Source organism: Corylus avellana, chromosome 6 (assembly GCF_965113065.1).
Source record: "Corylus avellana chromosome 6, dhCorAvel1.hap1.2, whole genome shotgun sequence".
Lineage (NCBI taxonomy): Eukaryota > Viridiplantae > Streptophyta > Magnoliopsida > Fagales > Betulaceae > Corylus > Corylus avellana.
This window is the reverse complement of record NC_142495.1, coordinates 19,815,688-19,821,638: the sequence shown is the minus strand read 5'-3', so window position 1 is coordinate 19,821,638 and position 5,951 is coordinate 19,815,688. Positions and strand designations below refer to the sequence as shown.

Below are 5,951 nucleotides of genomic sequence, written 5' to 3'. Positions count from 1 at the left end.
AAGGTCATTCTTTTCCGGCTCCTGATCTACAATTGAAAACATTTGACAAGTCTCAGTGGTGTGGTCAAGATGAGAACATACGGAACATACCTCGACTTGTGCAATTTGCTGAACAGGGGAAATGTTGTGACTAGTCATGGCTTCTACTAGGATATCCAACTTTCTCTCCATGGTAGCCATTTGAATCTGAACTCCACCATTTGTGTTCTCTTCATGTATGCCCTTTCCTTTGAGTCCTTGTCTCCCTCTAGATGAGAATTGTTGGGAGTTCTCACTTAAGGTCTCAAAGAGTTCTCAGCTTCCTCACTGGTTTTCTCCATCAACATGCCACCACAAGCTAAATCTACACAACCATTGTTGACATCATTTAAACCTTCATAGAATGCCAGTACCAAATCTTCTTGAGATACATTGTGATGTGGGCATTTTAGAAGTAGCTCATTAAAGTGCTCCCATGATTCGACGAAAAGGCCTTCATCTTTTTGTTGAAGGGTAAGAATCTCCCTTCTAAGTTCCCTTCTAAGTTGCCTTGTCTCTCCACATGAATAAAATTAAATTAAATAACAAAAAGAAAATAAAAACAAAAATAAAAAGAACTAATTACAGTTGGCCCAAGGTGTTGGAGTCCGGACGAGTGCGTTCGATCGCACTTGTGCAGATGTGTGTGCGTGTGTGTGGGTTCACTCGCATGCGTAGGGGCATACAAGCGCAGGTATGCTCAAACACAATGTGGGGTGCGCTTGATTGTACTCGTGTATGGCAGCTTTGGTGCTATTGGTTTGCATTCGATTGCCTTGCAACAGTGCGCTCGATCGCACTAGAGGTGCACTCGATCGCACCACTGCAGAATGGAATGTAAATTTTAGAAACCAGAAACAAGAAATAAATTAAATATTTAAACAAAATTAACTAAAGGAAAAAAAAAATCTAAACAAAATTTACACAATCCCCGGCAATGGCACCAAAAACATGTTGTGCCAAATACCACCTAAATTAATAGACAATATTCGGTACATTTTGCTGCAAGTGCACAAGATCAAAACGATAATATACTAGGCAAATATGAGATCATTCCCATGAGGATTGGTGATTTTGCTTAGAATTAATTTTTCAAATTAAATATTTTTGAATTGTCATGAATTGAAAGATTAAAAAGAAAATAAGAATAACGAAAGGGTTAGGGTTTCGACATCCACTACTAATCAGACTAATTAAGATAACAATATGCTAATGTTCTAATCATACTGGTATATTTAATGCTTGCCAACTTAAGGGCATGGTATCTACTCCTTAAGCTATTGATCTCCCTAAGCAACGAATTAGGCATGGTATCTACTCTAATTCTTTTCTTTCTCAAAGGTTTTAGCATGATATCTACTAAGTTGTTGTTTAAGAAAGCTTAAATCTATGGAAATCGACAAATAAATGAAGCCTAGGGCATAGTATCTATTCCCGTTTCTCTATGGTGATTACCCGAAGAACCCGTGATGAGATTATTTTATCACTTTATTAAGCCCAAAACTAGGTCATCCAAATTGACTTAAATAACACATCCAAACACATGCATATGATGGTTAGGCACATTCATATGAGGAATTCAATTAACCAGAAAAATAATCAATTTAAATATACCAAAATATGATTGTTACAAAGGCGCCAATATTGAAATCCTAAAAACACATAATCAAGGCTTCAATCTAGCCCCTAACAAAGGTTTAGCTACACATGCTTTGGATGCTAATCATCCTAACAATAAAATAAAAAGGAAAAGGAAAAATCCAAAAATGCTTCTTGAAGTAGCCTCTAATTCTTCTCTCCAAGATTGTACGTATTTTCTGAAGGCTTAGAGGTCTATTTATAGGAATGGGAGAAGCCTAGAAGTCCTAGAAATCCTAATAAAACCGTAGGTCAGTCTCCTAATCCAAAAGGAGTCTAAAAACTAAGTATGGAGTGAAAAAGGTCTTCTACCACAGCTAGGCGCTCGATCCCAAGTTGGTGCTATCGAGCATATGCTGTGATTGATAGTAGGCTTCATCCGCTCGAGCGCTTGTGCGATTGAGCTTGGACTCTTCTGCGATCGAGCACCTCCGTGCTCAAACCTTGTTATGCTACACTCGAGCGCTGATGTGCTTGAGCCTTCTGCTTCTACACTTGAGCATTGGTGCGCTTGAGCCTAAGCACTTATGCTCCTTCATGAAACTTGCAGTTTTTCTCCCAAATTGTCCTTTAAGCTTGGAACTTTCCAGAAACACTTTATTTTCCTTCAAACACCTAAAAACACAAGAAAACACAAAAGCAAGACAAAACATCACAAAATAACAAGAATAAGAGAATAACATATGTAAATTAATGGGCTAAAATATGTATATTTTAGCACTTATCCGTGGCTAGATAACCATAGTCTAAACGGCTGTAGTTCTTCTTGTTCTGAGTGAAGGCCAGAATTTGGTTCACTCGGTCAAGCTCCTCATTAGATAGATTGGGACGCTTGTATGCTGGAAAAAAGCACAAGATATTAGAAGTAACAAAAAGAACCGAGTAACGAAGTGAAGAAGTTTTAGTATTACTTTCGCCGTCTGGGATGTTAGTTTCCTGAGGTACGCTCGAAGCACATTCCACCTCGGATGGTAAGAACTCCTAATTGCCCGAAGCAAAGAAAAAGTTCTCCTTCCACTTCTTATTGCTGGAGTAAGTGGGCTTCAAGTAAATCATCTTCACCTTCTCCCAAACTTGGAAGTTGTAGATGGCGTCGGTTTGAGGATTCTTCAAAATCTTGTAAACCCATGAGAATTCCCAAGCTGTCATAAGGTGCTTGTCTTCGAGGACAAGCGGCCATAGAGCAACACATGCGAAGAAGTACTGCCAAGCGTTGGGTGCAATTTGGTGTGGAGCGAGGTTCAAGTGGCTCAGAACGCCCCAAACAACCTTTGGGAAGGGCAATCTGAGCCCAGCTCTAAACATTGCCTCGTACAGGCAGACTTCATGCACGCCTTCTTGCACCACGGCCCCGTCTTGGCCTCTGTCGAACAAAAGATCCATGAGGAAGGGAATAAAGCAACTCCTCCTAATTTGACCTTCATCGGCAGATGTGAGAGATGACCACCATACTGCTGGGTATGCCTCGCCTAAACCATCAGATTCCTCCCCATCGTTTCGACTCATCAGATAAAGAAGGCTTGGTATGAGAAACCGAGGGATACGCGGTTAACCTCCTTGAATTAGAAGGTGGGTTACGCTTCACCGAAGAAAGTCAACTATAGGCTCAATGAGAGGAAGGAGTCGAAGATAACTGAGCACTAGGCTAGCTGAACCAACAAAAGGCTCGGCAAAAGGGATTCAATCGACCAAAACCCTAAAAAACACAACCCTAAAAAAATAATATTGAAAAGAAAAGAAGTTGCAGAGATGGAACCAAGCCCGTAGAAAAGAAAAGAAGTTGCAGAGCTTAGAGAAAGAAAATGGGAAGTTTCTACAAAGAAGGAGCTTCTAAAATGTTTAAAATGGAGAAATGAGGAATAAAGGATCTTTTTATAGGGGTTTGGTGAGAAAACACTCAAGTGGAAAGAGGGAAGAAGTGGCGCAATATTAAAACCCTAAGATCCTAGGGTTCTTCGTAAAGGCGCGCCTCGATCCACTCCACCACCTGAAAAACCGACACGTGGTCACTGTACTCACCAATAAAACAAAGAATGACACATGGCAATAACGTCGAGATTCAAACACTAAAACATGAGTCGTCCATCACTCGGGAAGACCAACGGTCTCTAAGATCGTTCACTCAGGAAGACCAACAGTCTTCATGCTGTTAGTTAGAAAGGTTCAAACACTCGCTCGAGAAGCTCAAAAGACAAAAATTCCCACCAAAAAAAAATTAAAAAATTTAAAATCTCTGAAGATCGATCTAAGAAAATCCTCTCACCGAGGATAGGTTGAGATTATGGAGGCCGACCCATTCTGAGGAACATAAAATTTCCATGGTCACTCGGACAAGGAAATTGGGGGGTAAATGTTGAGTCATGGATCAGCCACATGAGGCCCAACATACCTCTAAGCCTAGTCCAATGTACAAGCCCGTTAAGACTAGGCCCAGGCCGAGACTGAATCGGCCCAGCCTGATGCATGGTTAGCCCGCCGAGGGCATAACAGTCTTTGATCGAGGGTACAATGGTCATTCGGCTATTAGAGAAAACCCAGGTTCACTACTCAAACATGGGATTCACCAGCACCCAAACATAGCACCCATGTTTGCTAGAACGTGGCACAGCTATCAGCGCCAAATCAAGACACATGCACTCGAGGTTTACTCGAGCACCCACGAACGATACAAGCATGGCCGAGCCACCCACTAACACACTCCATGATCTCATGATCTTCGAGTAAGCCACAACCCACGATCCACTTCACCAACATAGCACACGTGGATCCTCAGGAACGTGGGGCCGATTATTCTGGGGAGACAACTGCTACCTGATGCCTATAAAAGGGAAGCTTCAATTCATTATTTGGTAATCACAATTCTCTCACAAGCTCTCATTGCTTAATTACTCTCTCCCTCTTAAATCAACTACTGACTTAAGCATCGAAACTATTCCCCGCCAGCACACCCCGGCAGGTCTTATCCTCTTGTTTGTTATTCTTTGCAGCCTGATGACTCCTCAAACATCGTGCCACTCCTTGAATATTGCGCCATGTCACTCTTTGGAAAACTATCATCAACAAAGGTTAACGGGTATTCAGTGATAAATACTTTGAAAGAAAAAATAATAATAACTTTGAAAGAACAAAATTGGATCAATACTTGAAGTGCAGAACTAAGCCCACAATGGCTTATATTGCTGAAGCAAGCTGAATTGTTGTCAAAAAATATGAAAATACCATTTATTGTCCACATTGAGGCCGCTCAAATCGTTAGCCTCTTTTTCTTGAAAACATCAAAAGTCAACACTCTCTTATCCCATAATCTGAAAATTATTTGCGAAAAATCATTTATTGTCCACATCAAGGTTACTCACGTAGTAAACTTCTTTTTCACAAATGCATCAAAAGTCAACACTCCCTCATCCCATAATTTCGTAGATTCTAATATAAGGGGTTGTAGCTAGACATCTATTTTCATTCCCGGTGAACTTGGACTAAGGATAATCAAGGATAGCTTAAAATATGGTTGCTTCATGTACATCCAAGAAGGCAAGTTGTATGGTACCAACATTACCGGACAAGTACTACAAGTTGTGCTCATGTTACCAAAAAGATTAAATCCATCTGAGGATAAGCTAAATTTCACTGCGTGGGTCAGTGGAAATGTCCGGGTAATGTGAATTGAATGTCCTCAAGGCTTCACCATCTGTCAAGTGCCTTAGTACCCCATCTTTAGTGTGTGCATGAGCTTGCTACCGCATGTGTGTAGCGGTATGCTATGACATAAACAACCGTTGCAACCTTGGAATCAAATGAAATCACTGCAACACCTTTGTCAGCTTTTGGTTATATCTTGGAGACAACTCTTCTCCCTCACTAATGTCATCCTTCCACTTTGATGTCTTGCATGATGTACATTGCTCTAACTTCTTGTTCTCCCTCTGTAACGCCCCCAAATTTAGTGTTGACTAGTTTAGTAGGGTTACTGGCAATTACCCAAATTTAGCTAACTCGTAGCTAACTGGGGAACCGCCCCTTTGAGCATAATCAGAGTAAATGAATAGGAAGGTGAAATAAATCTGAGGAATCCACTAACCATAATAAAAGCATAAAGTATCCTCGATTATAAACATGGAACAACAAATAGTAATACAAATAGTCTGATTAAACCTAATAACAACATGTAGGTGTCCATATCAACTTAATAAATCTGAAGTGGCAATCTCACCACTATCCTCTTCCTAGAAAAAGGTTTCCTATAAGATGTAATAACCACATAAGTCTAAAGACATAGTAAGTAAACTTCACAGTTG

At 40.5% G+C, this 5,951-nt stretch overlaps 1 non-coding gene across 1 annotated transcript; it reads left to right on the top strand.

Annotated features, from left to right (window-relative positions):
* Window positions 1-408: 408 nt before the first annotated feature.
* LOC132188880 (small nucleolar RNA R71) lies at window positions 409-515 on the top strand. The gene has a single exon (XR_009440940.2). It is a non-coding gene; the product is annotated as a small nucleolar RNA R71 (small nucleolar RNA).
* Window positions 516-5,951: the final 5,436 nt, after the last annotated feature.